Below are 12309 nucleotides of genomic sequence, written 5' to 3'. Positions count from 1 at the left end.
ACATTTTGCCAACTTGTGCCATCTTGTGCCAACTTTTGCTAATTTATGTCAACTTTTGCCATCTTGTGCTAACTCTTTGCCAACTTCTGCCATCTTTGTGTCAACTTGTGCCATCTTTTTCCACCTTGTGCCAATTTGTGCTAACTTTTGCCAACTTGTGCCCAATTGTGCACACTTGTGCTGACTTGTGCTGACGTGTACCATCTTATGCCAACTTGTGCCTTCTTGTGCTAACTTGTGCCAACTTGTGCTAATAATTCATGCCAATTTGGGCCATCTTGCGCTAACTTGTGCCAACTTGTGTTAATAATTTATGCCAACTTGTGCTAATAATTTGTCAACTTCTGCCATCTTGTGTCAACGTGTGCCATCTTTTGCCATCTTGTGCCAACTTTTGCCAAATTGTGCTAACTTGTGCCAACTTTTACCAACTTGTGTCCGCTTGTGCAAACTTGTGCTATGTTATGCCATCTTGATCTAACTTGCGCTAACCTGATAACTTGTGCCAACATGTACTAACTTTTGCTAACTCTTGCCAAAGTGTGCCAACTTTCGCTAACATGATAACTTGTGCTATCTTGTGTTAACGTGTGCTACATTTTGCCAACTTGTGCCATTTTGTGCCAAATTTTGCTAATTTGTGCCCTGCCATCTTGTGCCAACTCTGCCAACTTGTGCCATCTTATGCCAACTTGTGCAATCTTGTGCCAACTTGGGCCATTTTGTGCTAACTTGTTAATAATTTATGTCAACTTGTGCTAATAATTAGTCAACGTGTGCCAACGTTATCTAACTTGTGCCAACGTTATCTAACTTGTGTCAACGTATCCCATCTTGTGGTAACCTGTGCCATCTTGGACATCTTATGCCAACTTGGGCCATCTTGTGCCAACTTGTTTATAATAATTTATGTGAACTTGTGCTAATAATTTGTGAACTTGTGCCAACTTTATCTAACTTGTGTCAACGTGTCCCATCTTGTGCTAACTTGTGCCATCTTGGACATCTTATGCCAACTTGGGCCATCTTGTGCTAACTTGTGCTAACTTGTTTTAATAATTTATGTCAACTTGTGCTCATAATTTGCCAACTTCTGCCATCTTGTGTCAACTTGTGCCATCTTTTGCCATCTTGTGCCAACTTTTGCCAACTTGTGCCAACTTTTACCAACTTGTGTCCGCTTGTGCAAACTTGTGCTATGTTGTGCCATCTTGATCTAACTTGCGCTAACATGATAACTTGTGCCAACATGTACTAACTTTTGCTAACTCTTGCCAAAGTGTGCCAACTTTCGCTAACATGATAACTTGTGCTATCTTGTGTTAACGTGTGCTACATTTTGCCAACTTGTGCCATTTTGTGCCAAATTTTGCTAATTTGTGCCCTGCCATCTTGTGCTAACTCTGCCAACTTGTGCCATCTTATGCCAACTTGTGCAATCTTGTGCCAACTTGGGCCATTTTGTGCTAACTTGTTAATAATTTATGTCAACTTGTGCTAATAATTTGTCAACGTGTGCCAACGTTATCTAACTTGTGCCAACGTTATCTAACTTGTGTCAACGTATCCCATCTTGTGCTAACCTGTGCCATCTTGGACATCTTATGCCAACTTGGGCCATCTTGTGCCAACTTGTTTATAATAATTTATGTGAACTTGTGCTAATAATTTGTGAACTTGTGCCAACTTTATCTAACTTGTGTCAACGTGTCCCATCTTGTGCTAACTTGTGCCATCTTGGACATCTTATGCCAACTTGGGCCATCTTGTGCTAACTTGTGCTAACTTGTTTTAATAATTTATGTCAACTTGTGCTCATAATTTGCCAACCTCTGCCATCTTGTGTCAACTTGTGCCATCTTTTGCCATCTTGTGCCAACTTTTGCCAACTTGTGCCAACTTTTACCAACTTGTGTCCGCTTGTGCAAACTTGTGCTATGTTGTGCCATCTTGATCTAACTTGCGCTAACATGATAACTTGTGCCAACATGTACTAACTTTTGCTAACTCTTGCCAAAGTGTGCCAACTTTCGCTAACTTGTGCTATCTTGTGTTAACGTGTGCTACATTTTGCCAACTTGTGCCATTTTGTGCCAAATTTTGCTAATTTGTGCCCTGCCATCTTGTGCCAACTCTGCCAACTTGTGCCATCTTATGCCAACTTGTGCAATCTTGTGCCAACTTGGGCCATTTTGTGCTAACTTGTTAATAATTTATGTCAACTTGTGCTAATAATTTGTCAACTTGTGCCAACGTTATCTAACTTGTGCCAACGTTATCTAACTTGTGTCAACGTATCCCATCTTGTGCTAACCTGTGCCATCTTGGACATCTTATGCCAACTTGGGCCATCTTGTGCCAACTTGTTTATAATAATTTATGTGAACTTGTGCTAATAATTTGTGAACTTGTGCCAACTTTATCTAACTTGTGTCAACGTGTCCCATCTTGTGCTAACTTGTGCCATCTTGGACATCTTATGCCAACTTGGGCCATCTTGTGCTAACTTGTTTTAATAATTTATGTCAACTTGTGCTCATAATTTGCCAACTTGTGCCAACGTTATCTAACTTGTGCCAACGTTATCTAACTTGTGTCAACGTATCCCATCTTGTGGTAACCTGTGCCATCTTGGACATCTTATGCCAACTTGGGCCATCTTGTGCCAACTTGTTTATAATAATTTATGTGAACTTGTGCTAATAATTTGTGAACTTGTGCCAACTTTATCTAACTTGTGTCAACGTGTCCCATCTTGTGCTAACTTGTGCCATCTTGGACATCTTATGCCAACTTGGGCCATCTTGTGCTAACTTGTTAATAATTTATGTCAACTTGTGCTAATAATTTGTCAACTTGTGCCAACGTTATCTAACTTGTGCCAACGTTATCTAACTTGTGTCAACGTATCCCATCTTGTGGTAACCTGTGCCATCTTGGACATCTTATGCCAACTTGGGCCATCTTGTGCCAACTTGTTTATAATAATTTATGTGAACTTGTGCTAATAATTTGTGAACTTGTGCCAACTTTATCTAACTTGTGTCAACGTGTCCCATCTTGTGCTAACTTGTGCCATCTTGGACATCTTATGCCAACTTGGGCCATCTTGTGCTAACTTGTTTTAATAATTTATGTCAACTTGTGCTCATAATTTGCCAACTTCTGCCATCTTGTGTCAACTTGTGCCATCTTTTGCCATCTTGTGCCAACTTTTGCCAACTTGTGCCAACTTTAACCAACTTGTGTCCGCTTGTGCAAACTTGTGCTATGTTGTGCCATCTTGATCTAACTTGCGCTAACATGATAACTGTGCCAACATGTACTAACTTTTGCTAACTCTTGCCAAAGTGTGCCAACTTTCGCTAACATGATAACTTGTGCTATCTTGTGTTAACGTGTGCTACATTTTGCCAACTTGTGCCATTTTGTGCCAAATTTTGCTAATTTGTGCCCTGCCATCTTGTGCCAACTCTGCCAACTTGTGCCATCTTATGCCAACTTGTGCAATCTTGTGCCAACTTGGGCCATTTTGTGCTAACTTGTTAATAATTTATGTCAACTTGTGCTAATAATTTGTCAACTTGTGCCAACGTTATCTAACTTGTGCCAACGTTATCTAACTTGTGTCAACGTATCCCATCTTGTGCTAACCTGTGCCATCTTGGACATCTTATGCCAACTTGGGCCATCTTGTGCCAACTTGTTTATAATAATTTATGTGAACTTGTGCTAATAATTTGTAAACTTGTGCCAACTTTATCTAACTTGTGTCAACGTGTCCCATCTTGTGCTAACTTGTGCCATCTTGGACATCTTATGCCAACTTGGGCCATCTTGTGCTAACTTGTGCTAACTTGTTTTAATAATTTATGTCAACTTGTGCTCATAATTTGCCAACCTCTGCCATCTTGTGTCAACTTGTGCCATCTTTTGCCATCTTGTGCCAACTTTTGCCAACTTGTGCCAACTTTTACCAACTTGTGTCCGCTTGTGCAAACTTGTGCTATGTTGTGCCATCTTGATCTAACTTGCGCTAACATGATAACTTGTGCCAACATGTACTAACTTTTGCTAACTCTTGCCAAAGTGTGCCAACTTTCGCTAACTTGTGCTATCTTGTGTTAACGTGTGCTACATTTTGCCAACTTGTGCCATTTTGTGCCAAATTTTGCTAATTTGTACCCTGCCATCTTGTGCCAACTCTGCCAACTTGTGCCATCTTATGCCAACTTGTGCAATCTTGTGCCAACTTGGGCCATTTTGTGCTAACTTGTTAATAATTTATGTCAACTTGTGCTAATAATTTGTCAACTTGTGCCAACGTTATCTAACTTGTGTCAACGTATCCCATCTTGTGCTAACCTGTGCCATCTTGGACATCTTATGCCAACTTGGGCCATCTTGTGCCAACTTGTTTATAATAATTTATGTGAACTTGTGCTAATAATTTGTGAACTTGTGCCAACTTTATCTAACTTGTGTCAACGTGTCCCATCTTGTGCTAACTTGTTTTAATAATTTATGTCAACTTGTGCTCATAATTTGCCAACCTCTGCCATCTTGTGTCAACTTGTGCCATCTTTTGCCATCTTGTGCCAACTTTTGCCAACTTGTGCCAACTTTTACCAACTTGTGTCCGCTTGTGCAAACTTGTGCTATGTTGTGCCATCTTGATCTAACTTGCGCTAACATGATAACTTGTGCCAACATGTACTAACTTTTGCTAACTCTTGCCAAAGTGTGCCAACTTTCGCTAACTTGTGCTATCTTGTGTTAACGTGTGCTACATTTTGCCAACTTGTGCCATTTTGTGCCAAATTTTGCTAATTTGTGCCCTGCCATCTTGTGCCAACTCTGCCAACTTGTGCCATCTTATGCCAACTTGTGCAATCTTGTGCCAACTTGGGCCATTTTGTGCTAACTTGTTAATAATTTATGTCAACTTGTGCTAATAATTTGTCAACGTGTGCCAACGTTATCTAACTTGTGTCAACGTATCCCATCTTGTGGTAACCTGTGCCATCTTGGACATCTTATGCCAACTTGGGCCATCTTGTGCCAACTTGTTTATAATAATGTATGTGAACTTGTGCTAATAATTTGTGAACTTGTGCCAACTTTATCTAACTTGTGTCAACGTGTCCCATCTTGTGCTAACTTGTGCCATCTTGGACATCTTATGCCAACTTGGGCCATCTCGTGCTAACTTGTTTTAATAATTTATGTCAACTTGTGCTCATAATTTGCCAACTTCTGCCATCTTGTGTCAACTTGTGCCATCTTTTGCCATCTTGTGCCAACTTTTGCCAACTTGTGCCAACTTTTACCAACTTGTGTCCGCTTGTGCAAACTTGTGCTATGTTGTGCCATCTTGATCTAACTTGCGCTAACATGATAACTTGTGCCAACATGTACTAACTTTTGCTAACTCTTGCCAAAGTGTGCCAACTTTCGCTAACATGATAACTTGTGCTATCTTGTGTTAACGTGTGCTACATTTTGCCAACTTGTGCCATTTTGTGCCAAATTTTGCTAATTTGTGCCCTGCCATCTTGTGCTAACTCTGCCAACTTGTGCCATCTTATGCCAACTTGTGCAATCTTGTGCCAACTTGGGCCATTTTGTGCTAACTTGTTAATAATTTATGTCAACTTGTGCTAATAATTTGTCAACTTGTGCCAACGTTATCTAACTTGTGCCAACGTTATCTAACTTGTGTCAACGTATCCCATCTTGTGCTAACCTGTGCCATCTTGGACATCTTATGCCAACTTGGGCCATCTTGTGCCAACTTGTTTATAATAATTTATGTGAACTTGTGCTAATAATTTGTGAACTTGTGCCAACTTTATCTAACTTGTGTCAACGTGTCCCATCTTGTGCTAACTTGTGCCATCTTGGACATCTTATGCCAACTTGGGCCATCTTGTGCTAACTTGTTTTAATAATTTATGTCAACTTGTGCTCATAATTTGCCAACCTCTGCCATCTTGTGTCAACTTGTGCCATCTTTTGCCATCTTGTGCCAACGTTTGCCAACTTGTGCCAACTTTTACCAACTTGTGTCCGCTTGTGCAAACTTGTGCTATGTTGTGCCATCTTGATCTAACTTGCGCTAACATGATAACTTGTGCCAACATGTACTAACTTTTGCTAACTCTTGCCAAAGTGTGCCAACTTTCGCTAACATGATAACTTGTGCTATCTTGTGTTAACGTGTGCTACATTTTGCCAACTTGTGCCATTTTGTGCCAAATTTTGCTAATTTGTGCCCTGCCATCTTGTGCTAACTCTGCCAACTTGTGCCATCTTATGCCAACTTGTGCAATCTTGTGCCAACTTGGGCCATTTTGTGCTAACTTGTTAATAATTTATGTCAACTTGTGCTAATAATTTGTCAACGTGTGCCAACGTTATCTAACTTGTGCCAACGTTATCTAACTTGTGTCAACGTAACCCATCTTCTGCTAACCTGTGCCATCTTGGACATCTTATGCCAACTTGGGCCATCTTGTGCCAACTTGTTTATAATAATTTATGTGAACTTGTGCTAATAATTTGTGAACTTGTGCCAACTTTATCTAACTTGTGTCAACGTGTCCCATCTTGTGCTAACTTGTGCCATCTTGGACATCTTATGCCAACTTGGGCCATCTTGTGCTAACTTGTGCTAACTTGTTTTAATAATTTATGTCAACTTGTGCTCATAATTTGCCAACCTCTGCCATCTTGTGTCAACTTGTGCCATCTTTTGCCATCTTGTGCCAACTTTTGCCAACTTGTGCCAACTTTTACCAACTTGTGTCCGCTTGTGCAAACTTGTGCTATGTTGTGCCATCTTGATCTAACTTGCGCTAACATGATAACTTGTGCCAACATGTACTAACTTTTGCTAACTCTTGCCAAAGTGTGCCAACTTTCGCTAACATGATAACTTGTGCTATCTTGTGTTAACGTGTGCTACATTTTGCCAACTTGTGCCATTTTGTGCCAAATTTTGCTAATTTGTGCCCTGCCATCTTGTGCTAACTCTGCCAACTTGTGCCATCTTATGCCAACTTGTGCAATCTTGTGCCAACTTGGGCCATTTTGTGCTAACTTGTTAATAATTTATGTCAACTTGTGCTAATAATTTGTCAACGTGTGCCAACGTTATCTAACTTGTGCCAACGTTATCTAACTTGTGTCAACGTAACCCATCTTGTGGTAACCTGTGCCATCTTGGACATCTTATGCCAACTTGGGCCATCTTGTGCCAACTTGTTTATAATAATTTATGTGAACTTGTGCTAATAATTTGTGAACTTGTGCCAACTTTATCTAACTTGTGTCAACGTGTCCCATCTTGTGCTAACTTGTGCCATCTTGGACATCTTATGCCAACTTGGGCCATCTTGTGCTAACTTGTGCTAACTTGTTTTAATAATTTATGTCAACTTGTGCTCATAATTTGCCAACCTCTGCCATTTTGTGTCAACTTGTGCCATCTTTTGCCATCTTGTTTCAACTTTTGCCAACTTGTGCCAACTTTTACCAACTTGTGTCCGCTTGTGCAAACTTGTGCCATGTTGTGCCATCTTGATCTAACTTGCGCTAACATGATAACTTGTGCCAACATGTACTAACTTTTGCTAACTCTTGCCAAAGTGTGCCAACTTTCGCTAACTTGTGCTATCTTGTGTTAACGTGTTCTACATTTTGCCAACTTGTGCCATTTTGTGCCAAATTTTGCTAATTTGTACCCTGCCATCTTGTGCCAACTCTGCCAACTTGTGCCATCTTATGCCAACTTGTGCAATCTTGTGCCAACTTGGGCCATTTTGTGCTAATTGTTAATAATTTATGTCAACTTGTGCTAATAATTTGTCAACTTGTGCCAACGTTATCTAACTTGTGCCAACGTTATCTAACTTGTGTCAACGTGTCCCATCTTGTGCTAACTTGTGCCATCTTGGACATCTTATGCCAACTTGGGCCATCTTGTGCTAACTTGTGCCAACTTGTTTATAATAATTTATGTCAACTTGTGCTAATAACTTGTCAACTTGTGCCAACTTTATCTAACTTGTGTCAACGTGTGCCATCTTGTGCTAACTTGTGCCATCTTGGACATCTTATGCCAACTTGAGCCATCTTGTGCCAACTTGTGCTAATAGTTCATGCCAACTTGGGCCATCTTGTGCTAACCTGTGTTAATAATTTATGCCAACTTGTGCTAATAATTTGTCAACTTGTGCCAACGTTATCTAACTTGTGTCAACGTGTGCCATCTTGTGCTAACTTGTGCCATCTTGGACATCTTATGCCAACTTGGGCCATCTTGTGCTAACTTGTGCCAACTTGTTTATAATAACTTATGTCAACTTGTGCCAACTTTATCTAACTTGTGTCAACGTGTGCCCATCTTGTGCTAACTTGTGCCAACTTGTTTATAATAATTTATGTCAACTTGTGCCAACTTTATCTAACTTTTGTCAACGTGTGCCCATCTTGTGCTAACTTGTGCCATCTTGGACATCTTATGCCAACTTGTGCCAACTTGTTTATAATAATTTATGTCAACTTGTGCTAATAACTTGTCAACTTGTGCCAACTTTATCTAACTTGTGTCAACGTGTGCCATCTTGTGCTAACTTGTGCCATCTTGGACATCTTATGCCAACTTGAGCCATCTTGTGCCAACTTGTGCTAATAGTTCGTGCCAACTTGGGCCATCTTGTGCTAACCTGTGTTAATAATTTATGCCAACTTGTGCTAATAATTTGTCAACTTGTGCCAACGTTATCTAACTTGTGTCAACGTGTGCCATCTTGTGCTAATTTGTGCCATCTTGGACATCTTATGCCAACTTGGGCCATCTTGTGCTAACTTGTGCCAACTTGTTTATAATAATTTATGTCAACTTGTGCCAACTTTATCTAACTTTTGTCAACGTGTGCCCATCTTGTGCTAACTTGTGCCATCTTGGACATCTTATGCCAACTTGGGCCATCTTGTGCTAACTTGTGCCAACTTGTTTATAATAATTTATGTCAACTTGTGCTAATAACTCGTCAACTTGTGCCAACTTTATCTAACTTGTGTCAACGTGTGCCATCTTGTGCTAACTTGTGCCATCTTGGACATCTTATGCCAACTTGAGCCATCTTGTGCCAACTTGTGCTAATAGTTCATGCCAACTTGGGCCATCTTGTGCTAACCTGTGTTAATAATTTATGCCAACTTGTGCTAATAATTTGTCAACTTGTGCCAACGTTATCTAACTTGTGTCAACGTGTGCCATCTTGTGCTAACTTGTGCCATCTTGGACATCTTATGCCAACTTGGGCCATCTTGTGCTAACTTGTGCCAACTTGTTTATAATAACTTATGTCAACTTGTGCCAACTTTATCTAACTTGTGTCAACGTGTGCCCATCTTGTGCTAACTTGTGCCAACTTGTTTATAATAATTTATGTCAACTTGTGCCAACTTTATCTAACTTTTGTCAACGTGTGCCCATCTTGTGCTAACTTGTGCCATCTTGGACATCTTATGCCAACTTGTGCCAACTTGTTTATAATAATTTATGTCAACTTGTGCTAATAACTTGTCAACTTGTGCCAACTTTATCTAACTTGTGTCAACGTGTGCCATCTTGTGCTAACTTGTGCCATCTTGGACATCTTATGCCAACTTGAGCCATCTTGTGCCAACTTGTGCTAATAGTTCATGCCAACTTGGGCCATCTTGTGCTAACCTGTGTTAATAATTTATGCCAACTTGTGCTAATAATTTGTCAACTTGTGCCAACGTTATCTAACTTGTGTCAACGTGTGCCATCTTGTGCTAACTTGTGCCAACTTGTTTATAATAATTTATGTCAACTTGTGCTAATAACTTGTCAACTTGTGCCAACTTTATCTAACTTGTGTCAACGTGTGCCATCTTGTGCTAACTTGTGCCATCTTGGACATCTTATGCCAACTTGAGCCATCTTGTGCCAACTTGTGCTAATAGTTCATGCCAACTTGGGCCATCTTGTGCTAACCTGTGTTAATAATTTATGCCAACTTGTGCTAATAATTTGTCAACTTGTGCCAACGTTATCTAACTTGTGTCAACGTGTGCCATCTTGTGCTAACTTGTGCCATCTTGGACATCTTATGCCAACTTGGGCCATCTTGTGCTAACTTGTGCCAACTTGTTTATAATAACTTATGTCAACTTGTGCCAACTTTATCTAACTTGTGTCAACGTGTGCCCATCTTGTGCTAACTTGTGCCAACTTGTTTATAATAATTTATGTCAACTTGTGCCAACTTTATCCAACTTTTGTCAACGTGTGCCCATCTTGTGCTAACTTGTGCCATCTTGGACATCTTATGCCAACTGGGGCCATCTTGTGCTAACTTGTGCCAACTTGTTTATAATAATTTATGTCAACTTGTGCTAATAACTCGTCAACTTGTGCCAACTTTATCTAACTTGTGTCAACGTGTGCCATCTTGTGCTAACTTGTGCCATCTTGGACATCTTATGCCAACTTGAGCCATCTTGTGCCAACTTGTGCTAATAGTTCATGCCAACTTGGGCCATCTTGTGCTAACCTGTGTTAATAATTTATGCCAACTTGTGCTAATAATTTGTCAACTTGTGCCAACGTTATCTAACTTGTGTCAACGTGTGCCATCTTGTGCTAACTTGTGCCATCTTGGACATCTTATGCCAACTTGGGCCATCTTGTGCTAACTTGTGCCAACTTGTTTATAATAACTTATGTCAACTTGTGCCAACTTTATCTAACTTGTGTCAACGTGTGCCCATCTTGTGCTAACTTGTGCCAACTTGTTTATAATAATTTATGTCAACTTGTGCCAACTTTATCCAACTTTTGTCAACGTGTGCCCATCTTGTGCTAACTTGTGCCATCTTGGACATCTTATGCCAACTTGGGCCATCTTGTGCTAACTTGTGCCAACTTGTTTATAATAATTTATGTCAACTTGTGCTAATAACTTGTCAACTTGTGCCAACTTTATCTAACTTGTGTCAACGTGTGCCATCTTGTGCTAACTTGTGCCATCTTGGACATCTTATGCCAACTTGGGCCATCTTGTGCCAACTTGTGCTAATAGTTCATGCCAACTTGGGCCATCTTGTGCTAACCTGTGTTAATAATTTATGCCAACTTGTGCTAATAATTTGTCAACTTGTGCCAACGTTATCTAACTTGTGTCAACGTGTGCCATCTTGTGCTAACTTGTGCCATCTTGGACATCTTATGCCAACTTGGGCCATCTTGTGCTAACTTGTGCCAACTTGTTTATAATAACTTGTGTCAACTTGTGCCAACTTTATCTAACTTGTGTCAACGTGTGCCCATCTTGTGCTAACTTGTGCCAACTTGTTTATAATAATTTATGTCAACTTGTGCCAACTTTATCTAACTTTTGTCAACGTGTGCCCATCTTGTGCTAACTTGTGCCATCTTGGACATCTTATGCCAACTTGGGCCATCTTGTGCCAACTTGTGCCAACTTGTTTATAATAATTTATGTCAACTTGTGCTAATAACTCGTCAACTTGTGCCAACTTTATCTAACTTGTGTCAACGTGTCCCATCTTGTGCTAACTTGTGCCATCTTGGGCATCTTATGCCAACTTGAGCCATCTTGTGCCAACTTGTGCTAATAGTTCATGCCAACTTGGGCCATCTTGTGCTAACCTGTGTTAATAATTTATGCCAACTTGTGCTAATAATTTGTCAACTTGTGCCAACGTTATCTAACTTGTGTCAACGTGTCCCATCTTGTGCTAACTTGTGCCATCTTGGACATCTTATGCCAACTTGGGCCATCTTGTGCTAACTTGTGCCAACTTGTTTATAATAACTTGTGTCAACTTGTGCCCACTTTATCTAACTTGTGTCAACGTGTGCCCATCTTGTGCTAACTTGTGCCAACGTGTGCTAACCAGCTAGCATGCCAATCAATGCACAACAACCATCTTAAACGTTTCTCACTGAGTCACACAGCAAAGTTTTTTTGAACACGGCGCCAACTGCTGGATCCGCATCCTCCGCTCGTTGGCCTGGTCCTTTTGCTGACCAAGCAAAACTTCCTACTCCTACGGAAGTACGAGAGATTATTTGCCTGGTCGTCCTAACAGCTGGCGTGCGTGTTGGAAGGCGTTACGTCACGTCACGTTACGTCACTCAACCTTGGCGGCAACTTCAAGCACGGACTCTTCAAGGCTCTAACCCGCAATGAAGCGTGTGTGTGTGTGTGTGTGTGTGTGTGTGTGTGCGGGCTTCATTGCCGTCAA

Source organism: Nerophis lumbriciformis, linkage group LG24, assembly GCF_033978685.3.
Source record: "Nerophis lumbriciformis linkage group LG24, RoL_Nlum_v2.1, whole genome shotgun sequence".
Taxonomy (NCBI): Eukaryota; Metazoa; Chordata; class Actinopteri; order Syngnathiformes; family Syngnathidae; genus Nerophis; species Nerophis lumbriciformis.
Note: the sequence above shows the minus strand (reverse complement) of the source record.